Source organism: Channa argus, unplaced genomic scaffold (assembly GCF_033026475.1).
Source record: "Channa argus isolate prfri unplaced genomic scaffold, Channa argus male v1.0 Contig146, whole genome shotgun sequence".
Classification (NCBI taxonomy): domain Eukaryota; kingdom Metazoa; phylum Chordata; class Actinopteri; order Anabantiformes; family Channidae; genus Channa; species Channa argus.
Window position 1 is genome coordinate 1 of NW_027125365.1, and position 23,037 is coordinate 23,037.

General features: G+C 41.8%; 1 non-coding gene and 23 pseudogenes across 1 annotated transcript; all 24 read left to right on the top strand.

Moving 5' to 3' along the window:
- Window positions 1-228: 228 nt before the first annotated feature.
- LOC137122206 (5S ribosomal RNA) lies at window positions 229-347 on the top strand (annotated as a pseudogene).
- Window positions 348-1,204: 857 nt separating this feature from the next.
- LOC137122180 (5S ribosomal RNA) lies at window positions 1,205-1,323 on the top strand. The gene has a single exon (XR_010913737.1). It is a non-coding gene; the product is annotated as a 5S ribosomal RNA (ribosomal RNA).
- An 857-nt stretch (window positions 1,324-2,180) lies between these two features.
- Window positions 2,181-2,299, top strand: LOC137122207 (5S ribosomal RNA; annotated as a pseudogene).
- Window positions 2,300-3,156: 857 nt separating this feature from the next.
- Window positions 3,157-3,285, top strand: LOC137122198 (5S ribosomal RNA; annotated as a pseudogene).
- Window positions 3,286-4,142: 857 nt separating this feature from the next.
- Window positions 4,143-4,261, top strand: LOC137122209 (5S ribosomal RNA; annotated as a pseudogene).
- An 857-nt stretch (window positions 4,262-5,118) lies between these two features.
- On the top strand, window positions 5,119-5,237 carry LOC137122192 (5S ribosomal RNA; annotated as a pseudogene).
- Window positions 5,238-6,104: 867 nt separating this feature from the next.
- On the top strand, window positions 6,105-6,223 carry LOC137122199 (5S ribosomal RNA; annotated as a pseudogene).
- Window positions 6,224-7,080: 857 nt separating this feature from the next.
- On the top strand, window positions 7,081-7,199 carry LOC137122186 (5S ribosomal RNA; annotated as a pseudogene).
- Window positions 7,200-8,056: 857 nt separating this feature from the next.
- Window positions 8,057-8,175, top strand: LOC137122208 (5S ribosomal RNA; annotated as a pseudogene).
- An 857-nt stretch (window positions 8,176-9,032) lies between these two features.
- LOC137122213 (5S ribosomal RNA) lies at window positions 9,033-9,151 on the top strand (annotated as a pseudogene).
- Window positions 9,152-10,018: 867 nt separating this feature from the next.
- Window positions 10,019-10,137, top strand: LOC137122214 (5S ribosomal RNA; annotated as a pseudogene).
- An 867-nt stretch (window positions 10,138-11,004) lies between these two features.
- LOC137122193 (5S ribosomal RNA) lies at window positions 11,005-11,123 on the top strand (annotated as a pseudogene).
- An 856-nt stretch (window positions 11,124-11,979) lies between these two features.
- LOC137122177 (5S ribosomal RNA) lies at window positions 11,980-12,098 on the top strand (annotated as a pseudogene).
- Window positions 12,099-12,955: 857 nt separating this feature from the next.
- Window positions 12,956-13,074, top strand: LOC137122212 (5S ribosomal RNA; annotated as a pseudogene).
- An 857-nt stretch (window positions 13,075-13,931) lies between these two features.
- LOC137122216 (5S ribosomal RNA) lies at window positions 13,932-14,050 on the top strand (annotated as a pseudogene).
- Window positions 14,051-14,917: 867 nt separating this feature from the next.
- Window positions 14,918-15,036, top strand: LOC137122217 (5S ribosomal RNA; annotated as a pseudogene).
- Window positions 15,037-15,903: 867 nt separating this feature from the next.
- Window positions 15,904-16,022, top strand: LOC137122204 (5S ribosomal RNA; annotated as a pseudogene).
- Window positions 16,023-16,878: 856 nt separating this feature from the next.
- On the top strand, window positions 16,879-16,997 carry LOC137122178 (5S ribosomal RNA; annotated as a pseudogene).
- An 857-nt stretch (window positions 16,998-17,854) lies between these two features.
- On the top strand, window positions 17,855-17,973 carry LOC137122172 (5S ribosomal RNA; annotated as a pseudogene).
- Window positions 17,974-18,830: 857 nt separating this feature from the next.
- Window positions 18,831-18,949, top strand: LOC137122173 (5S ribosomal RNA; annotated as a pseudogene).
- An 846-nt stretch (window positions 18,950-19,795) lies between these two features.
- Window positions 19,796-19,914, top strand: LOC137122194 (5S ribosomal RNA; annotated as a pseudogene).
- Window positions 19,915-20,771: 857 nt separating this feature from the next.
- Window positions 20,772-20,890, top strand: LOC137122218 (5S ribosomal RNA; annotated as a pseudogene).
- Window positions 20,891-21,757: 867 nt separating this feature from the next.
- Window positions 21,758-21,876, top strand: LOC137122219 (5S ribosomal RNA; annotated as a pseudogene).
- Window positions 21,877-22,743: 867 nt separating this feature from the next.
- On the top strand, window positions 22,744-22,862 carry LOC137122215 (5S ribosomal RNA; annotated as a pseudogene).
- Window positions 22,863-23,037: the final 175 nt, after the last annotated feature.

Below are 23,037 nucleotides of genomic sequence, written 5' to 3' on the forward strand. Positions count from 1 at the left end.
TAAATATCATTCTGTTGGAACATCTCAATCCTGGATTTTGGTTTGAGGATCGGAGAGGGAACATGCAAATTTATCTTTGTATGTTTCACCCTGAGCCCCTAGACAGGGGCGTAACAGACCAGTACAGTTATAGTACTTTGTACTTTGCCACATTTATCTTCTTCTTAGCAAGTGTCATGCATTCTGCTTCTCTAGCGTTTTTAAGAGCTGTTGATGATGTCAAATGCATCTTACGGCCACACTGCTCTCTAAGCGCCCGATCCCGTCCGATCTCGGCAGCCAAATAGGGCCGGGCCTTGTTAGTACTTGGTAGGAAGACCGCCTGGGAATACCACGTGCTGTAAGCTTCTTTGCTTGGGTTTACGGGCAGCACAAGCTGGTGTTACTGCCTATTTATTCATAGAAATTGTTCTATATTTTCATCAAATTTTGTTTTTTCATTGCTGTTTTGCTACTTTATTGGTTTGCCAACCATCGTGCTTCATTACTAGTAGACCATGTTACGGTCTTGGCCATATGTGTTGTTTTTATTTTCTTGTTCTTATAGGTGTCCTGCCTGATTGGCCGGATTGGGGGGCAGTACAGGAAACTGATTGGTCCATCCTACACTTCCTGGAGTTTTAAAAGTACGGTTCCCAACAGCTAGCGAGGCTCTTTCTGGCATCAGCACCTGTTTGCTGTTCTTGGTTTCCAAACCTTATTTAGCATTTTTGAATTGTTAGGTTTTTTGCCGTGGTTTTGTTTATAAATTGTATATTTTGTAAATAGTATTAAATCTGTAGGGGTGAACTGCCATTTTCTTTGGACTGTTTTCACATTAGGGAGTTAGGGTTAGCGACTGTCTTTTGGTTTGTTTATTTCTATCAGGCTAGCTAGCACTTTCTGTGGGAAATGGCTTATTTTGTTTATTATGTTGGCCTTGGTTCGCCCTGAGTTGTAGTGTCATGTTTTGTTTGACACTTTCTTTCGTTTAAAATAAATATCATTCTGTTGGAACATCTCAATCCTGGATTTTGGTTTGGGGATCGGAGAGGGAACATGCTAATTTATCTTTGTATGTTTCACCCTGACCCCCTAGACAGGGGCGTAACAGACCAGTACAGTCATAGTACTTTGTACTTTGCCACATTTATCTTATTCTTAACAAGTGTCATGCATTCTGCTTGTCTAGCGTTTTTAAGAGCTGTTGATGATGTCAAATGCAGCTTACGGCCATACCGCTCTCTAAGCGCCCGATCTCGTCCGATCTCGGCAGCCAAATAGGGCCGGGCCTGGTTAGTACTTGGTAGGAAGACCGCCTGGGAATACCAGGTGCTGTAAGCTTTTTTGCTTGGGTTTACGGGCAGCAGAAGCTGGTGTTACTGCCTATTTATTCATAGAAATTGTTCTATATTTTCATCAAATTTTGTTCTTTCATTGCTGTTTTGCTACTTTATTGGTTTGTCAACCATCGTGCTTCATTACTAATAGACCATGTTACGGTCCTGGCCATATGTGTTGTTTTTATTTTCTTGTTCTTATAGGTGCCCTGCCTGATTGGCCGGATTTTGGAGAAGTACAGGAAGCTGATTGGTCCATCCTACACTTCCTGGAGTTTTAAAAGTACGGTTCCCAACAGCTAGCGAGGCTCTTTCTGGCAGCAGCACCTGTTTGCTGTTCTTGGTTTCCAAACCTTATTTAGCATTTTTGAATTGTTAGGTTTTGTGCCGTGGTTTTGTTTATAAATTGTATATTTTGTAAATAGTATTAAATCTGTAGGGGTGAACTGCCATTTTCTTTGGACTGTTTTCACATTAGGGAGTTAGGGTTAGCGACTGTCTTTTGGTTTGTTTATTTCTATCAGGCTAGCTAGCACTTTCTGTGGGAAATGGCTTATTTTGTTTATTATGTTGGCCTTGGTTCGCCCTGAGTTGTAGTGTCATGTTTTGTTTGACACTTTCTTTCGTTTAAAATAAATATCATTCTGTTGGAACATCTCGATCCTGGATTTTGGTTTGGGGATCGGAGAGGGAACATGCTAATTTATCTTTGTATGTTGCACCCTGACCCCCTAGACAGGGGCGTAACAGACCAATACAGTTATAGTACTTTGTACTTTGCCACATTTATCTTCTTCTTAGCAAGTGTCATGCATTCTGCTTCTCCAGTGTTTTTAAGAGCTGTTGATGATGTCAAATGCAGCTTTCGGCCACACTGCTCTCTAAGCGCCCGATCCCGTCCGATCTCGGCAGCCAAATAGGGCCGGGCCTTGTTAGTACTTGGTAGGAAGACCGCCTGGGAATACCACGTGCTGTAAGCTTCTTTGCTTGGGTTTACGGGCAGCACAAGCTGGTGTTACTGCCTATTTATTCATAGAAATTGTTCTATATTTTCATCAAATTTTGTTCTTTCATTGCTGTTTTGCTACTTTATTGGTTTGCCAACCATCGTGCTTCATTACTAGTAGACCATGTTACGGTCCTGGCCATATGTGTGGTTTTTATTTTCTTGTTCTTATAGGTGCCCTGCCTGATTGGCCGGATTGGGGGGCAGTACAGGAAGCTGATTGGTCCATCCTACACTTCCTGGAGTTTTAAAAGTACGGTTCCCAACAGCTAGCGAGGCTCTTTCTGGCATCAGCACCTGTTTGCTGTTCTTGCTTTCCAAACCTTATTTAGCATTTTTGAATTGTTAGGTTTTGTGCCGTGGTTTTGTTTATAAATTGTATATTTTGTAAATAGTATTAAATCTGTAGGGGTGAACTGCCATTTTCTTTGGACTGTTTTCACATTAGGGAGTTAGGGTTAGCGACTGTCTTTTGGTTTGTTTATTTCTATCAGGCTAGCTAGCACTTTCTGTGGGAAATGGCTTATTTTGTTTATTATGTTGGCCTTGGTTCGCCCTGAGTTGTAGTGTCATGTTTTGTTTGACACTTTCTTTCGTTTAAAATAAATATCATTCTGTTGGAACATCTCAATCCTGGATTTTGGTTTGGGGATCGGAGAGGGAACATGCTAATTTATCTCTGTATGTTTCACCCTGACCCTCTAGACAGGGGCGTAACAGACCAGTACAGTCATAGTACTTTGTACTTTGCCACATTTATCTTCTTCTTAACAAGTGTCATGCATTCTGCTTGTCTAGCGTTTTTAAGAGCTGTTGATGATGTCAAATGCAGCTTACGGCCACACCGCTCTCTAAGCGCCCGGTCTCGCCCGATCTCGTCCGATCTCGGCAGCCAAATAGGGCCGGGCCTGGTTAGTACTTGGTAGGAAGACCGCCTGGGAATACCAGGTGCTGTAAGCTTTTTTGCTTGGGTTTACGGGCAGCACAAGCTGGTGTTACTGCCTATTTATTCATAGAAATTGTTCTATATTTTCATCAAATTTTGTTCTTTCATTGCTGTTTTGCTACTTTATTGGTTTGCCAACCATCGTGCTTCATTACTAGTAGACCATGTTACGGTCCTGGCCATATGTGTTGTTTTTATTTTCTTGTTCTTATAGGTGCCCTGCCTGATTGGCCGGATTGGGGGGCAGTACAGGAAGCTGATTGGTCCATCCTACACTTCCTGGAGTTTTAAAAGTACGGTTCCCAACAGCTAGCGAGGCTCTTTCTGGCATCAGCACCTGTTTGCTGTTCTTGCTTTCCAAACCTTATTTAGCATTTTTGAATTGTTAGGTTTTGTGCCGTGGTTTTGTTTATAAATTGTATATTTTGTAAATAGTATTAAATCTGTAGGGGTGAACTGCCATTTTCTTTGGACTGTTTTCACATTAGGGAGTTAGGGTTAGCGACTGTCTTTTGGTTTGTTTATTTCTATCAGGCTAGCTAGCACTTTCTGTGGGAAATGGCTTATTTTGTTTATTATGTTGGCCTTGGTTCGCCCTGAGTTGTAGTGTCATGTTTTGTTTGACACTTTCTTTCGTTTAAAATAAATATCATTCTGTTGGAACATCTCGATCCTGGATTTTGGTTTGGGGATCGGAGAGGGAACATGCTAATTTATCTTTGTATGTTGCACCCTGACCCCCTAGACAGGGGCGTAACAGACCAGTACAGTTATAGTACTTTGTACTTTGCCACATTTATCTTCTTCTTAGCAAGTGTCATGCATTCTGCTTCTCCAGTGTTTTTAAGAGCTGTTGATGATGTCAAATGCAGCTTTCGGCCACACTGCTCTCTAAGCGCCCGATCCCGTCCGATCTCGGCAGCCAAATAGGGCCGGGCCTTGTTAGTACTTGGTAGGAAGACCGCTTGGGAATACCACGTGCTGTAAGCTTCTTTGCTTGGGTTTACGGGCAGCACAAGCTGGTGTTACTGCCTATTTATTCATAGAAATTGTTCTATATTTTCATCAAATTTTGTTCTTTCATTGCTGTTTTGCTACTTTATTGGTTTGCCAACCATCGTGCTTCATTACTAGTAGACCATGTTACGGTCCTGGCCATATGTGTTGTTTTTATTTTCTTGTTCTTATAGGTGCCCTGCCTGATTGGCCGGATTGGGGGGCAGTACAGGAAGCTGATTGGTCCATCCTACACTTCCTGGAGTTTTAAAAGTACGGTTCCCAACAGCTAGCGAGGCTCTTTCTGGCATCAGCACCTGTTTGCTGTTCTTGGTTTCCAAACCTTATTTAGCATTTTTGAATTGTTAGGTTTTGTGCCGTGGTTTTGTTTATAAATTGTATATTTTGTAAATAGTATTAAATCTGTAGGGGTGAACTGCCATTTTCTTTGGACTGTTTTCACATTAGGGAGTTAGGGTTAGCGACTGTCTTTTGGTTTGTTTATTTCTATCAGGCTAGCTAGCACTTTCTGTGGGAAATGGCTTATTTTGTTTATTATGTTGGCCTTGGTTCGCCCTGAGTTGTAGTGTCATGTTTTGTTTGACACTTTCTTTCGTTTAAAATAAATATCATTCTGTTGGAACATCTCGATCCTGGATTTTGGTTTGGGGATCGGAGAGGGAACATGCTAATTTATCTTTGTATGTTTCAGCCTGACCCCCTAGACAGGGGCGTAACAGACCAGTACAGTCATAGTACTTTGTACTTTGCCACATTTATCTTCTTCTTAGCAAGTGTCATGCATTCTGCTTCTCTAGCGTTCTTAAGAGCTGTTGATGATGTCAAGTGCAGTTTACGGCCACACCGCTCTCTAAGCGCCCGATCTCGTCCGATCTCGGCAGCCAAATAGGGCCGGGCCTGGTTAGTACTTGGTAGGAAGAACGCCTGGGAATACCAGGTGCTGTAAGCTTTTTTGCTTGGGTTTACGGGCAGCACAAGCTGGTGTTACTGCCTATTTATTCATAGAAATTGTTCTATATTTTCATCAAATTTTGTTCTTTCATTGCTGTTTTGCTACTTTATTGGTTTGTCAACCATCGTGCTTCATTACTAATAGACCATGTTACCGTCCTGGCCATATGTGTTGTTTTTATTTTCTTGTTCTTATACGTGCCCTGCCTGATTGGCCGGATTTGGGGGAAGTAAAGGAAGCTGATTGGTCCATCCTACACTTCCTGGAGTTTTAAAAGTACGGTTCCCAACAGCTAGCGAGGCTCTTTCTGGCAGCAGCACCTGTTTGCTGTTCTTGCTTTCCAAACCTTATTTAGCATTTTTGAATTGTTAGGTTTTGTGCCGTGGGTTTGTTTATAAATTGTATATTTTGTAAATAGTATTAAATCTGTAGGGGTGAACAGCCATTTTCTTTTGATTGTTTTCTCTTGTTTTCACATTAGGGAGTTAGGGTTAGCGACTATCTTTTGGTTTGTTTATTTCTATCAGGCTAGCTAGCACTTTCTGTGGGAAATGGCTTATTTTGTTTATTATGTTGGCCTTGGTTTGCCCTGAGTTGTAGTGTCATGTTTTGTTTGACATTTTATTTCGTTTAAAATAAATATCATTCTGTTGGAACATCTCAATCCTGGATTTTGGTTTGAGGATCGGAGAGGGAACATGCAAATTTATCTTTGTATGTTTCACCCTGAGCCCCTAGACAGGGGCGTAACAGACCAGTACAGTTATAGTACTTTGTACTTTGCCACATTTATCTTCTTCTTAGCAAGTGTCATGCATTCTGCTTCTCTAGCGTTTTTAAGAGCTGTTGATGATGTCAAATGCATCTTACGGCCACACCGCTCTCTAAGCGCCCGATCCCGTCCGATCTCGGCAGCCAAATAGGGCCGGGCCTTGTTAGTACTTGGTAGGAAGACCGCCTGGGAATACCACGTGCTGTAAGCTTCTTTGCTTGGGTTTACGGGCAGCACAAGCTGGTGTTACTGCCTATTTATTCATAGAAATTGTTCTATATTTTCATCAAATTTTGTTCTTTCATTGCTGTTTTGCTACTTTATTGGTTTGCCAACCATCGTGCTTCATTACTAGTAGACCATGTTACGGTCCTGGCCATATGTGTTATTTTTATTTTCTTGTTCTTATAGGTGCCCTGCCTGATTGGCCGGATTGGGGGGCAGTACAGGAAACTGATTGGTCCATCCTACACTTCCTGGAGTTTTAAAAGTACGGTTCCCAACAGCTAGCGAGGCTCTTTCTGGCATCAGCACCTGTTTGCTGTTCTTGGTTTCCAAACCTTATTTAGCATTTTTGAATTGTTAGGTTTTGTGCCGTGGTTTTGTTTATAAATTGTATATTTTGTAAATAGTATTAAATCTGTAGGGGTGAACTGCCATTTTCTTTGGACTGTTTTCACATTAGGGAGTTAGGGTTAGCGACTGTCTTTTGGTTTGTTTATTTCTATCAGGCTAGCTAGCACTTTCTGTGGGAAATGGCTTATTTTGTTTATTATGTTGGCCTTGGTTCGCCCTGAGTTGTAGTGTCATGTTTTGTTTGACACTTTCTTTCGTTTAAAATAAATATCATTCTGTTGGAACATCTCGATCCTGGATTTTGGTTTGGGGATCGGAGAGGGAACATGCTAATTTATCTTTGTATGTTTCACCCTGACCCCCTAGACAGGGGCGTAACAGACCAGTACAGTCATAGTACTTTGTACTTTGCCACATTTATCTTCTTCTTAACAAGTGTCATGCATTCTGCTTGTCTAGCGTTTTTAAGAGCTGTTGATGATGTCAAATGCAGCTTACGGCCACACCGCACTCTAAGCGCCCGATCTCGTCCGATCTCGGCAGCCAAATAGGGCCGGGCCTGGTTAGTACTTGGTAGGAAGACCGCCTGGGAATACCAGGTGCTGTAAGCTTTTTTGCTTGGGTTTACGGGCAGCACAAGCTGGTGTTACTGCCTATTTATTCATAGAAATTGTTCTATATTTTCATCAAATTTTGTTCTTTCATTGCTGTTTTGCTACTTTATTGGTTTGCCAACCATCGTGCTTCATTACTAGTAGACCATGTTACGGTCCTGGCCATATGTGTTGTTTTTATTTTCTTGTTCTTATAGGTGCCCTGCCTGATTGGCCGGATTGGGGGGCAGTACAGGAAGCTGATTGGTCCATCCTACACTTCCTGGAGTTTTAAAAGTACGGTTCCCAACAGCTAGCGAGGCTCTTTCTGGCATCAGCACCTGTTTGCTGTTCTTGCTTTCCAAACCTTATTTAGCATTTTTGAATTGTTAGGTTTTGTGCCGTGGTTTTGTTTATAAATTGTATATTTTTTAAATAGTATTAAATCTGTAGGGGTGAACTGCCATTTTCTTTGGACTGTTTTCACATTAGGGAGTTAGGGTTAGCGACTGTCTTTTGGTTTGTTTATTTCTATCAGGCTAGCTAGCACTTTCTGTGGGAAATGGCTTATTTTGTTTATTATGTTGGCCTTGGTTCGCCCTGAGTTGTAGTGTCATGTTTTGTTTGACACTTCCTTTCGTTTAAAATAAATATCATTCTGTTGGAACATCTCGATCCTGGATTTTGGTTTGGGGATCGGAGAGGGAACATGCTAATTTATCTTTGTATGTTGCACCCTGACCCCCTAGACAGGGGCGTAACAGACCAGTACAGTTATAGTACTTTGTACTTTGCCACATTTATCTTCTTCTTAGCAAGTGTCATGCATTCTGCTTCTCCAGTGTTTTTAAGAGCTGTTGATGATGTCAAATGCAGCTTTCGGCCACACTGCTCTCTAAGCGCCCGATCCCGTCCGATCTCGGCAGCCAAATAGGGCCGGGCCTTGTTAGTACTTGGTAGGAAGACCGCCTGGGAATACCACGTGCTGTAAGCTTCTTTGCTTGGGTTTACGGGCAGCACAAGCTGGTGTTACTGCCTATTTATTCATAGAAATTGTTCTATATTTTCATCAAATTTTGTTCTTTCATTGCTGTTTTGCTACTTTATTGGTTTGCCAACCATCGTGCTTCATTACTAGTAGACCATGTTACGGTCCTGGCCATATGTGTTGTTTTTATTTTCTTGTTCTTATAGGTGCCCTGCCTGATTGGCCGGATTGGGGGGCAGTACAGGAAGCTGATTGGTCCATCCTACACTTCCTGGAGTTTTAAAAGTACGGTTCCCAACAGCTAGCGATGCTCTTTCTGGCATCAGCACCTGTTTGCTGTTCTTGGTTTCCAAACCTTATTTAGCATTTTTGAATTGTTAGGTTTTGTGCCGTGGTTTTGTTTATAAATTGTACATTTTGTAAATAGTATTAAATCTGTAGGGGTGAACTGCCATTTTCTTTGGACTGTTTTCACATTAGGGAGTTAGGGTTAGCGACTGTCTTTTGGTTTGTTTATTTCTATCAGGCTAGCTAGCACTTTCTGTGGGAAATGGCTTATTTTGTTTATTATGTTGGCCTTGGTTCGCCCTGAGTTGTAGTGTCATGTTTTGTTTGACACTTTCTTTCGTTTAAAATAAATATCATTCTGTTGGAACATCTCGATCCTGGATTTTGGTTTGGGGATCGGAGAGGGAACATGCTAATTTATCTTTGTATGTTGCACCCTGACCCCCTAGACAGGGGCGTAACAGACCAGTACAGTTATAGTACTTTGTACTTTGCCACATTTATCTTCTTCTTAGCAAGTGTCATGCATTCTGCTTCTCCAGCGTTTTTAAGAGCTGTTGATGATGTCAAATGCAGCTTACGGCCACACTGCTCTCTAAGCGCCCGATCCCGTCCGATCTCGGCAGCCAAATAGGGCCGGGCCTTGTTAGTACTTGGTAGGAAGAACGCCTGGGAATACCACGTGCTGTAAGCTTCTTTGCTTGGGTTTACGGGCAGCACAAGCTGGTGTTACTGCCTATTTATTCATAGAAATTGTTCTATATTTTCATCAAATTTTGTTCTTTCATTGCTGTTTTGCTACTTTATTGGTTTGCCAACCATCGTGCTTCATTACTAGTAGACCATGTTACGGTCCTGGCCATATGTGTTGTTTTTATTTTCTTGTTCTTATAGGTGCCCTGCCTGATTGGCCGGATTGGGGGGCAGTACAGGAAGCTGATTGGTCCATCCTACACTTCCTGGAGTTTTAAAAGTACGGTTCCCAACAGCTAGCGAGGCTCTTTCTGGCATCAGCACCTGTTTGCTGTTCTTGGTTTCCAAACCTTATTTAGCATTTTTGAATTGTTAGGTTTTGTGCCGTGGTTTTGTTTATAAATTGTATATTTTGTAAATAGTATTAAATCTGTAGGGGTGAACTGCCATTTTCTTTTGATTGTTTTCTCTTGTTTTCACATTAGGGAGTTAGGGTTAGCGACTGTCTTTTGGTTTGTTTATTTCTATCAGGCTAGCTAGCACTTTCTGTGGGAAATGGCTTATTTTGTTTATTATGTTGGCCTTGGTTCGCCCTGAGTTGTAGTGTCATGTTTTGTTTGACACTTTCTTTCGTTTAAAATAAATATCATTCTGTTGGAACATCTCGATCCTGGATTTTGGTTTGGGGATCGGAGAGGGAACATGCTAATTTATCTTTGTATGTTGCACCCTGACCCCCTAGACAGGGGCGTAACAGACCAGTACAGTTATAGTACTTTGTACTTTGCCACATTTATCTTCTTCTTAGCAAGTGTCATGCATTCTGCTTCTCCAGCGTTTTTAAGAGCTGTTGATGATGTCAAATGCAGCTTACGGCCACACTGCTCTCTAAGCGCCCGATCCCGTCCGATCTCGGCAGCCAAATAGGGCCGGGCCTTGTTAGTACTTGGTAGGAAGAACGCCTGGGAATACCACGTGCTGTAAGCTTCTTTGCTTGGGTTTACGGGCAGCACAAGCTGGTGTTACTGCCTATTTATTCATAGAAATTGTTCTATATTTTCATCAAATTTTGTTCTTTCATTGCTGTTTTGCTACTTTATTGGTTTGCCAACCATCGTGCTTCATTACTAGTAGACCATGTTACGGTCCTGGCCATATGTGTTGTTTTTATTTTCTTGTTCTTATAGGTGCCCTGCCTGATTGGCCGGATTGGGGGGCAGTACAGGAAGCTGATTGGTCCATCCTACACTTCCTGGAGTTTTAAAAGTACGGTTCCCAACAGCTAGCGAGGCTCTTTCTGGCATCAGCACCTGTTTGCTGTTCTTGGTTTCCAAACCTTATTTAGCATTTTTGAATTGTTAGGTTTTGTGCCGTGGTTTTGTTTATAAATTGTATATTTTGTAAATAGTATTAAATCTGTAGGGGTGAACTGCCATTTTCTTTTGATTGTTTTCTCTTGTTTTCACATTAGGGAGTTAGGGTTAGCGACTGTCTTTTGGTTTGTTTATTTCTATCAGGCTAGCTAGCACTTTCTGTGGGAAATGGCTTATTTTGTTTATTATGTTGGCCTTGGTTCGCCCTGAGTTGTAGTGTCATGTTTTGTTTGACACTTTCTTTCGTTTAAAATAAATATCATTCTGTTGGAACATCTCGATCCTGGATTTTGGTTTGGGGATCGGAGAGGGAACATGCTAATTTATCTTTGTATGTTGCACCCTGACCCCCTGGACAGGGGCATAACAGACCAGTACAGTTATAGTACTTTGTACTTTGCCACATTTATCTTCTTCTTAGCAAGTGTCATGCATTCTGCTTCTCCAGCGTTTTTAAGAGCTGTTGATGATGTCAAATGCAGCTTACGGCCACACCGCTCTCTAAGCGCCCGATCTCGTCCGATCTCGGCAGCCAAATAGAGCTGGGCCTGGTTAGTACTTGGCAGGAAGACCGCCTGGGAATACCAGGTGCTGTAAGCTATTTTGCTTGGGTTTACGGGCAGCACAAGCTGGTGTTACTGCCTATTTATTCATAGAAATTGTTCTATATTTTCATCAAATTTTGTTCTTTCATTGCTGTTTTGCAACTTTGTTGGTTTGTCAACCATCGTGCTTCATTACTAGTAGACCATGTTACGGTCCTGGCCATATGTGTTGTTTTATTTTGTTGTTCTTATAGGTGCCCTGCCTGATTGGCCGGATTGGGGGGCAGTACAGGAAGCTGATTGGTCCATCCTACACTTGCTGGAGTTTTAAAAGTACGGTTCCCAACAGCTAGCGAGGCTCTTTCTGGCATCAGCACCTGTTTGCTGTTCTTGGTTTCCAAACCTTATTTAGCATTTTTGAATTGTTAGGTTTTGTGCCGTGGTTTTGTTTATAAATTGTATATTTTGTAAATAGTATTAAATCTGTAGGGGTGAACTGCCATTTTCTTTGGACTGTTTTCACATTAGGGAGTTAGGGTTAGCGACTGTCTTTTGGTTTGTTTATTTCTATCAGGCTAGCTAGCACTTTCTGTGGGAAATGGCTTATTTTGTTTATTATGTTGGCCTTGGTTCGCCCTGAGTTGTAGTGTCATGTTTTGTTTGACACTTTCTTTCGTTTAAAATAAATATCATTCTGTTGGAACATCTCAATCCTGGATTTTGGTTTGGGGATCGGAGAGGGAACATGCTAATTTATCTTTGTATGTTTCACCCTGACCCCCTAGACAGGGGCGTAACAGACCAGTACAGTCATAGTACTTTGTACTTTGCCACATTTATCTTCTTCTTAACAAGTGTCATGCATTCTGCTTGTCTAGCGTTTTTAAGAGCTGTTGATGATGTCAAATGCAGCTTACGGCCACACCGCTCTCTAAGCGCCCGATCTCGTCCGATCTCGGCAGCCAAATAGGGCCGGGCCTGGTTAGTACTTGGTAGGAAGACCGCCTGGGAATACCAGGTGCTGTAAGCTTTTTTGCTTGGGTTTACGGGCAGCACAAGCTGGTGTTACTGCCTATTTATTCATAGAAATTGTTCTATATTTTCATCAAATTTTGTTCTTTCATTGCTGTTTTGCTACTTTATTGGTTTGCCAACCATCGTGCTTCATTACTAGTAGACCATGTTACGGTCCTGGCCATATGTGTTGTTTTTATTTTCTTGTTCTTATAGGTGCCCTGCCTGATTGGCCGGATTGGGGGGCAGTACAGGAAGCTGATTGGTCCATCCTACACTTCCTGGAGTTTTAAAAGTACGGTTCCCAACAGCTAGCGAGGCTCTTTCTGGCATCAGCACCTGTTTGCTGTTCTTGCTTTCCAAACCTTATTTAGCATTTTTGAATTGTTAGGTTTTGTGCCGTGGTTTTGTTTATAAATTGTATATTTTGTAAATAGTATTAAATCTGTAGGGGTGAACTGCCATTTTCTTTGGACTGTTTTCACATTAGGGAGTTAGGGTTAGCGACTGTCTTTTGGTTTGTTTATTTCTATCAGGCTAGCTAGCACTTTCTGTGGGAAATGGCTTATTTTGTTTATTATGTTGGCCTTGGTTCGCCCTGAGTTGTAGTGTCATGTTTTGTTTGACACTTTCTTTCGTTTAAAATAAATATCATTCTGTTGGAACATCTCGATCCTGGATTTTGGTTTGGGGATCGGAGAGGGAACATGCTAATTTATCTTTGTATGTTGCACCCTGACCCCCTAGACAGGGGCGTAACAGACCAGTACAGTTATAGTACTTTGTACTTTGCCACATTTATCTTCTTCTTAGCAAGTGTCATGCATTCTGCTTCTCCAGTGTTTTTAAGAGCTGTTGATGATGTCAAATGCAGCTTTCGGCCACACTGCTCTCTAAGTGCCCGATCCCGTCCGATCTCGGCAGCCAAATAGGGCCGGGCCTTGTTAGTACTTGGTAGGAAGACCGCCTGGGAATACCACGTGCTGTAAGCTTCTTTGCTTGGGTTTACGGGCAGCACAAGCTGGTGTTACTGCCTATTTATTCATAGAAATTGTTCTATATTTTCATCAAATTTTGTTCTTTCATTGCTGTTTTGCTACTTTATTGGTTTGCCAACCATCGTGCTTCATTACTAGTAGACCATGTTACGGTCCTGGCCATATGTGTTGTTTTTATTTTCTTGTTCTTATAGGTGCCCTGCCTGATTGGCCGGATTGGGGGGCAGTACAGGAAGCTGATTGGTCCATCCTACACTTCCTGGAGTTTTAAAAGTACGGTTCCCAACAGCTAGCGATGCTCTTTCTGGCATCAGCACCTGTTTGCTGTTCTTGGTTTCCAAACCTTATTTAGCATTTTTGAATTGTTAGGTTTTGTGCCGTGGTTTTGTTTATAAATTGTACATTTTGTAAATAGTATTAAATCTGTAGGGGTGAACTGCCATTTTCTTTGGACTGTTTTCACATTAGGGAGTTAGGGTTAGCGACTGTCTTTTGGTTTGTTTATTTCTATCAGGCTAGCTAGCACTTTCTGTGGGAAATGGCTTATTTTGTTTATTATGTTGGCCTTGGTTCGCCCTGAGTTGTAGTGTCATGTTTTGTTTGACACTTTCTTTCGTTTAAAATAAATATCATTCTGTTGGAACATCTCGATCCTGGATTTTGGTTTGGGGATCGGAGAGGGAACATGCTAATTTATCTTTGTATGTTGCACCCTGACCCCCTAGACAGGGGCGTAACAGACCAGTACAGTTATAGTACTTTGTACTTTGCCACATTTATCTTCTTCTTAGCAAGTGTCATGCATTCTGCTTCTCCAGCGTTTTTAAGAGCTGTTGATGATGTCAAATGCAGCTTACGGCCACACTGCTCTCTAAGCGCCCGATCCCGTCCGATCTCGGCAGCCAAATAGGGCCGGGCCTTGTTAGTACTTGGTAGGAAGAACGCCTGGGAATACCACGTGCTGTAAGCTTCTTTGCTTGGGTTTACGGGCAGCACAAGCTGGTGTTACTGCCTATTTATTCATAGAAATTGTTCTATATTTTCATCAAATTTTGTTCTTTCATTGCTGTTTTGCTACTTTATTGGTTTGCCAACCATCGTGCTTCATTACTAGTAGACCATGTTACGGTCCTGGCCATATGTGTTGTTTTTATTTTCTTGTTCTTATAGGTGCCCTGCCTGATTGGCCGGATTGGGGGGCAGTACAGGAAGCTGATTGGTCCATCCTACACTTCCTGGAGTTTTAAAAGTACGGTTCCCAACAGCTAGCGAGGCTCTTTCTGGCATCAGCACCTGTTTGTTGTTCTTGGTTTCCAAACCTTATTTAGCATTTTTGAATTGTTAGGTTTTGTGCCGTGGTTTTGTTTATAAATTGTATATTTTGTAAATAGTATTAAATCTGTAGGGGTGAACTGCCATTTTCTTTTGATTGTTTTCTCTTGTTTTCACATTAGGGAGTTAGGGTTAGCGACTGTCTTTTGGTTTGTTTATTTCTATCAGGCTAGCTAGCACTTTCTGTGGGAAATGGCTTATTTTGTTTATTATGTTGGCCTTGGTTCGCCCTGAGTTGTAGTGTCATGTTTTGTTTGACACTTTCTTTCGTTTAAAATAAATATCATTCTGTTGGAACATCTCGATCCTGGATTTTGGTTTGGGGATCGGAGAGGGAACATGCTAATTTATCTTTGTATGTTGCACCCTGACCCCCTAGACAGGGGCGTAACAGACCAGTACAGTTATAGTACTTTGTACTTTGCCACATTTATCTTCTTCTTAGCAAGTGTCATGCATTCTGCTTCTCCAGCGTTTTTAAGAGCTGTTGATGATGTCAAATGCAGCTTACGGCCACACTGCTCTCTAAGCGCCCGATCCCGTCCGATCTCGGCAGCCAAATAGGGCCGGGCCTTGTTAGTACTTGGTAGGAAGAACGCCTGGGAATACCACGTGCTGTAAGCTTCTTTGCTTGGGTTTACGGGCAGCACAAGCTGGTGTTACTGCCTATTTATTCATAGAAATTGTTCTATATTTTCATCAAATTTTGTTCTTTCATTGCTGTTTTGCTACTTTATTGGTTTGCCAACCATCGTGCTTCATTACTAGTAGACCATGTTACGGTCCTGGCCATATGTGTTGTTTTTATTTTCTTGTTCTTATAGGTGCCCTGCCTGATTGGCCGGATTGGGGGGCAGTACAGGAAGCTGATTGGTCCATCCTACACTTCCTGGAGTTTTAAAAGTACGGTTCCCAACAGCTAGCGAGGCTCTTTCTGGCATCAGCACCTGTTTGCTGTTCTTGGTTTCCAAACCTTATTTAGCATTTTTGAATTGTTAGGTTTTGTGCCGTGGTTTTGTTTATAAATTGTATATTTTGTAAATAGTATTAAATCTGTAGGGGTGAACTGCCATTTTCTTTTGATTGTTTTCTCTTGTTTTCACATTAGGGAGTTAGGGTTAGCGACTGTCTTTTGGTTTGTTTATTTCTATCAGGCTAGCTAGCACTTTCTGTGGGAAATGGCTTATTTTGTTTATTATGTTGGCCTTGGTTCGCCCTGAGTTGTAGTGTCATGTTTTGTTTGACACTTTCTTTCGTTTAAAATAAATATCATTCTGTTGGAACATCTCGATCCTGGATTTTGGTTTGGGGATCGGAGAGGGAACATGCTAATTTATCTTTGTATGTTGCACCCTGACCCCCTGGACAGGGGCATAACAGACCAGTACAGTTATAGTACTTTGTACTTTGCCACATTTATCTTCTTCTTAGCAAGTGTCATGCATTCTGCTTCTCCAGCGTTTTTAAGAGCTGTTGATGATGTCAAATGCAGCTTACGGCCACACCGCTCTCTAAGCGCCCGATCTCGTCCGATCTCGGCAGCCAAATAGAGCTGGGCCTGGTTAGTACTTGGCAGGAAGACCGCCTGGGAATACCAGGTGCTGTAAGCTATTTTGCTTGGGTTTACGGGCAGCACAAGCTGGTGTTACTGCCTATTTATTCATAGAAATTGTTCTATATTTTCATCAAATTTTGTTCTTTCATTGCTGTTTTGCAACTTTGTTGGTTTGTCAACCATCGTGCTTCATTACTAGTAGACCATGTTACGGTCCTGGCCATATGTGTTGTTTTATTTTGTTGTTCTTATAGGTGCCCTGCCTGATTGGCCGGATTGGGGGGCAGTACAGGAAGCTGATTGGTCCATCCTACACTTGCTGGAGTTTTAAAAGTACGGTTCCCAACAGCTAGCGAGGCTCTTTCTGGCATCAGCACCTGTTTGCTGTTCTTGGTTTCCAAAACTTATTTAGCATTTTTGAATTGTTAGGTTTTGTGCCGTGGTTTTGTTTATAAATTGTATATTTTATAAATAGTATTAAATCTGTAGGGGTGAACTGCCATTTTCTTTGGACTGTTTTCACATTAGGGAGTTAGGGTTAGCGACTGTCTTTTGGTTTGTTTATTTCTATCAGGCTAGCTAGCACTTTCTGTGGGAAATGGCTTATTTTGTTTATTATGTTGGCCTTGGTTCGCCCTGAGTTGTAGTGTCATGTTTTGTTTGACACTTTCTTTCGTTTAAAATAAATATCATTCTGTTGGAACATCTCGATCCTGGATTTTGGTTTGGGGATCAGAGAGGGAACATGCTAATTTATCTTTGTATGTTGCACCCTGACCCCCTAGACAGGGGCGTAACAGACCAGTACCGTTATAGTACTTTGTACTTTGCCACATTTATCTTCTTCTTAACAAGTGTCATGCATTCTGCTTGTCTAGCGTTTTTAAGAGCTGTTGATGATGTCAAATGCAGCTTACGGCCACACCGCTCTCTAAGCGCCCGATCTCGTCCGATCTCGGCAGCCAAATAGGGCCGGGCCTGGTTAGTACTTGGTAGGAAGACCGCCTGGGAATACCAGGTGCTGTAAGCTTTTTTGCTTGGGTTTACGGGCAGCACAAGCTGGTGTTACTGCCTATTTATTCATAGAAATTGTTCTATATTTTCATCAAATTTTGTTCTTTCATTGCTGTTTTGCTACTTTATTGGTTTGTCAACCATCGTGCTTCATTACTAATAGACCATGTTACGGTCCTGGCCATATGTGTTGTTTTTATTTTCTTGTTCTTATAGGTGCCCTGCCTGATTGGCCGGATTTTGGGGAAGTACAGGAAGCTGATTGGTCCATCCTACACTTCCTGGAGTTTTAAAAGTACGGTTCCCAACAGCTAGCGAGGCTCTTTCTGGCAGCAGCACCTGTTTGCTGTACTTGGTTTCCAAACCTTATTTAGCATTTTTGAATTGTTAGGTTTTGTGCCGTGGTTTTGTTTATAAATTGTATATTTTGTAAATAGTATTAAATCTGTAGGGGTGAACTGCCATTTTCTTTGGACTGTTTTCACATTAGGGAGTTAGGGTTAGCGACTGTCTTTTGGTTTGTTTATTTCTATCAGGCTAGCTAGCACTTTCTGTGGGAAATGGCTTATTTTGTTTATTATGTTGGCCTTGGTTCGCCCTGAGTTGTAGTGTCATGTTTTGTTTGACACTTTCTTTCGTTTAAAATAAATATCATTCTGTTGGAACATCTCGATCCTGGATTTTGGTTTGGGGATCGGAGAGGGAACATGCTAATTTATCTTTGTATGTTGCACCCTGACCCCCTAGACAGGGGCGTAACAGACCAGTACAGTTATAGTACTTTGTACTTTGCCACATTTATCTTCTTCTTAGCAAGTGTCATGCATTCTGCTTCTCCAGCATTTTTAAGAGCTGTTGATGATGTCAAATGCAGCTTACGGCCACACCGCTCTCTAAGCGCCCGATCTCGTCCGATCTCGGCAGCCAAATAGAGCCGGGCCTGGTTAGTACTTGGTAGGAAGACCGCGTGGGAATACCAGGTGCTGTAAGCTTTTTTGCTTGGGTTTACGGGCAGCACAAGCTGGTGTTACTGCCTATTTATTCATAGAAATTGTTCTATATTTTCATCAAATTTTGTTCTTTCATTACTGTTTTGCTACTTTATTGGTTTGTCAACCATCGTGCTTCATTACTAGTAGACCATGTTACGGTCCTGGCCATATGTGTTGTTTTTATTTTCTTGTTCTTATAGGTGCCCTGCCTGATTGGCTGGATTGGGGGGCAGTACAGGAAGCTGATTGGTCCATCCTACACTTCCTGGAGTTTTAAAAGTACGGTTCCCAACAGCTAGCGAGGCTCTTTCTGGCAGCAGCACCTGTTTGCTGTTCTTGGTTTCCAAACTTTATTTAGCATTTTTGAATTGTTAGGTTTTATGCCGTGGTTTTGTTTATAAATTGTATATTTTGTAAATAGTATTAAATCTGTTGGGGTGAACTGCCATTTTCTTTGGATTGTTTTCACATTTGGGAGTTAGGGTTAGCGACTGTCTTTGGGTTTGTTTATTTCTATCAGGCTAGCTAGCACTTTCTGTGGGAAATGGCTTATTTTGTTTATTATGTTGGCCTTGGTTCGCCCTGAGTTGTAGTGTCATGTTTTGTTTGACACTTTCTTTCGTTTAAAATAAATATCATTCTGTTGGAACATCTCGATCCTGGATTTTGGTTTGGGGATCGGAGAGGGAACATGCTAATTTATCTTTGTATGTTGCACCCTGACCCCCTAGACAGGGGCGTAACAGACCAGTACAGTTATAGTACTTTGTACTTTGCCACATTTATCTTCTTCTTAGGAAGTGTCATGCATTCTGCTTCTCCAGCGTTTTTAAGAGCTGTTGATGATGTCAAATGCAGCTTACGGCCACACCGCTCTCTAAGCGCCCGATCTCGTCCGATCTCGGCAGCCAAATAGAGCCGGGCCTGGTTAGTACTTGGTAGGAAGACCGCGTGGGAATACCAGGTGCTGTAAGCTTTTTTGCTTGGGTTTACGGGCAGCACAAGCTGGTGTTACTGCCTATTTATTCATAGAAATTGTTCTATATTTTCATCAAATTTTGTTCTTTCATTGCTGTTTTGCTACTTTATTGGTTTGCCAACCATCGTGCTTCATTACTAGTAGACCATGTTACGGTCCTGGCCATATGTGTTGTTTTTATTTTCTTGTTCTTATAGGTGCCCTGCCTGATTGGCCGGATTGGGGGGCAGTACAGGAAGCTGATTGGTCCATCCTACACTTCCTGGAGTTTTAAAAGTACGGTTCCCAACAGCTAGCGAGGCTCTTTCTGGCAGCAGCACCTGTTTGCTGTTCTTGGTTTCCAAACCTTATTTAGCATTTTTGAATTGTTAGGTTTTGTGCCGTGGTTTTGTTTATAAATTGTATATTTTGTAAATAGTATTAAATCTTTAGGGGTGAACAGCCATTTTCTTTTGATTATTTTCTCTTGTTTTCACATTAGGGAGTTAGGGTTAGCGACTGTCTTTTGGTTTATTTATTTCTATCAGGCTAGCTAGCACTTTCTGTGGGAAATGGTTTATTTTGTTTATTATGTTGGCCTTGGTTCGCCCTGAGTTGTAGTGTCATGTTTTGTTTGACACTTTCTTTCGTTTAAAATAAATATCATTCTGTTGGAACATCTCGATACTGGAGTTTGGTTTGGGGATCGGAGAGGGAACATGCTAATTTATCTTTGTATGTTGCACCCTGACCCCCTGGACAGGGGCGTAACAGACCAGTACAGTTATAGTACTTTGTACTTTGCCACATTTATCTTCTTCTTAGCAAGTTTCATGCATTCTGCTTCTCAAACGTTTTTATGCAGCTTACGGCCACACCGCTCTCTAAGCGCCCGATCTCGTCCGATCTCGGCAGCCAAATAGAGCCGGGCCTGGTTAGTACTAGGTAGGAAGACTGCCTGGGAATAAAAGGTGCTGTAAGCTTTTTTGCTTGGGTTTACGGGCAGCACAAGCTGGTGTTACTGCCTATTTATTCATAGAAATTGTTCTATATTTTCATCAAATTTTGTTCTTTCATTGCTGTTTTGCTACTTTATTGGTTTGCCAACCATCGTGCTTCATTACTAGTAGACCATGTTACGGTCCTGGCTATATGTGTTGTTTTTATTTTCTTGTTCTTATAGGTGCCCTGCCTGATTGGCCGGATTGGGGGGCAGTACAGGAAGCTGATTGGTCCATCCTACACTTCCTGGAGTTTTAAAAGTACGGTTCCCAACAGCTAGCGAGGCTCTTTCTGGCATCAGCACCTGTTTGCTGTTCTTGGTTTCCAAACCTTATTTAGCATTTTTGAATTGTTAGGTTTTGTGCCGTGGTTTTGTTTATAAATTGTACATTTTGTAAATAGTATTAAATCTGTAGGGGTGAACTGCCATTTTCTTTGGACTGTTTTCACATTAGGGAGTTAGGGTTAGCGACTGTCTTTTGGTTTGTTTATTTCTATCAGGCTAGCTAGCACTTTCTGTGGGAAATGGCTTATTTTGTTTATTATGTTGGCCTTGGTTCGCCCTGAGTTGTAGTGTCATGTTTTGTTTGACACTTTCTTTCGTTTAAAATAAATATCATTCTGTTGGAACATCTCGATCCTGGATTTTGGTTTGGGGATCGGAGAGGGAACATGCTAATTTATCTTTGTATGTTGCACCCTGACCCCCTAGACAGGGGCGTAACAGACCAGTACAGTTATAGTACTTTGTACTTTGCCACATTTATCTTCTTCTTAGCAAGTGTCATGCATTCTGCTTCTCCAGCGTTTTTAAGAGCTGTTGATGATGTCAAATGCAGCTTACGGCCACACTGCTCTCTAAGCGCCCGATCCCGTCCGATCTCGGCAGCCAAATAGGGCCGGGCCTTGTTAGTACTTGGTAGGAAGAACGCCTGGGAATACCACGTGCTGTAAGCTTCTTTGCTTGGGTTTACGGGCAGCACAAGCTGGTGTTACTGCCTATTTATTCATAGAAATTGTTCTATATTTTCATCAAATTTTGTTCTTTCATTGCTGTTTTGCTACTTTATTGGTTTGCCAACCATCGTGCTTCATTACTAGTAGACCATGTTACGGTCCTGGCCATATGTGTTGTTTTTATTTTCTTGTTCTTATAGGTGCCCTGCCTGATTGGCCGGATTGGGGGGCAGTACAGGAAGCTGATTGGTCCATCCTACACTTCCTGGAGTTTTAAAAGTACGGTTCCCAACAGCTAGCGAGGCTCTTTCTGGCATCAGCACCTGTTTGTTGTTCTTGGTTTCCAAACCTTATTTAGCATTTTTGAATTGTTAGGTTTTGTGCCGTGGTTTTGTTTATAAATTGTATATTTTGTAAATAGTATTAAATCTGTAGGGGTGAACTGCCATTTTCTTTTGATTGTTTTCTCTTGTTTTCACATTAGGGAGTTAGGGTTAGCGACTGTCTTTTGGTTTGTTTATTTCTATCAGGCTAGCTAGCACTTTCTGTGGGAAATGGCTTATTTTGTTTATTATGTTGGCCTTGGTTCGCCCTGAGTTGTAGTGTCATGTTTTGTTTGACACTTTCTTTCGTTTAAAATAAATATCATTCTGTTGGAACATCTCGATCCTGGATTTTGGTTTGGGGATCGGAGAGGGAACATGCTAATTTATCTTTGTATGTTGCACCCTGACCCCCTAGACAGGGGCGTAACAGACCAGTACAGTTATAGTACTTTGTACTTTGCCACATTTATCTTCTTCTTAGCAAGTGTCATGCATTCTGCTTCTCCAGCGTTTTTAAGAGCTGTTGATGATGTCAAATGCAGCTTACGGCCACACTGCTCTCTAAGCGCCCGATCCCGTCCGATCTCGGCAGCCAAATAGGGCCGGGCCTTGTTAGTACTTGGTAGGAAGAACGCCTGGGAATACCACGTGCTGTAAGCTTCTTTGCTTGGGTTTACGGGCAGCACAAGCTGGTGTTACTGCCTATTTATTCATAGAAATTGTTCTATATTTTCATCAAATTTTGTTCTTTCATTGCTGTTTTGCTACTTTATTGGTTTGCCAACCATCGTGCTTCATTACTAGTAGACCATGTTACGGTCCTGGCCATATGTGTTGTTTTTATTTTCTTGTTCTTATAGGTGCCCTGCCTGATTGGCCGGATTGGGGGGCAGTACAGGAAGCTGATTGGTCCATCCTACACTTCCTGGAGTTTTAAAAGTACGGTTCCCAACAGCTAGCGAGGCTCTTTCTGGCATCAGCACCTGTTTGCTGTTCTTGGTTTCCAAACCTTATTTAGCATTTTTGAATTGTTAGGTTTTGTGCCGTGGTTTTGTTTATAAATTGTATATTTTGTAAATAGTATTAAATCTGTAGGGGTGAACTGCCATTTTCTTTTGATTGTTTTCTCTTGTTTTCACATTAGGGAGTTAGGGTTAGCGACTGTCTTTTGGTTTGTTTATTTCTATCAGGCTAGCTAGCACTTTCTGTGGGAAATGGCTTATTTTGTTTATTATGTTGGCCTTGGTTCGCCCTGAGTTGTAGTGTCATGTTTTGTTTGACACTTTCTTTCGTTTAAAATAAATATCATTCTGTTGGAACATCTCGATCCTGGATTTTGGTTTGGGGATCGGAGAGGGAACATGCTAATTTATCTTTGTATGTTGCACCCTGACCCCCTGGACAGGGGCATAACAGACCAGTACAGTTATAGTACTTTGTACTTTGCCACATTTATCTTCTTCTTAGCAAGTGTCATGCATTCTGCTTCTCCAGCGTTTTTAAGAGCTGTTGATGATGTCAAATGCAGCTTACGGCCACACCGCTCTCTAAGCGCCCGATCTCGTCCGATCTCGGCAGCCAAATAGAGCTGGGCCTGGTTAGTACTTGGCAGGAAGACCGCCTGGGAATACCAGGTGCTGTAAGCTATTTTGCTTGGGTTTACGGGCAGCACAAGCTGGTGTTACTGCCTATTTATTCATAGAAATTGTTCTATATTTTCATCAAATTTTGTTCTTTCATTGCTGTTTTGCAACTTTGTTGGTTTGTCAACCATCGTGCTTCATTACTAGTAGACCATGTTACGGTCCTGGCCATATGTGT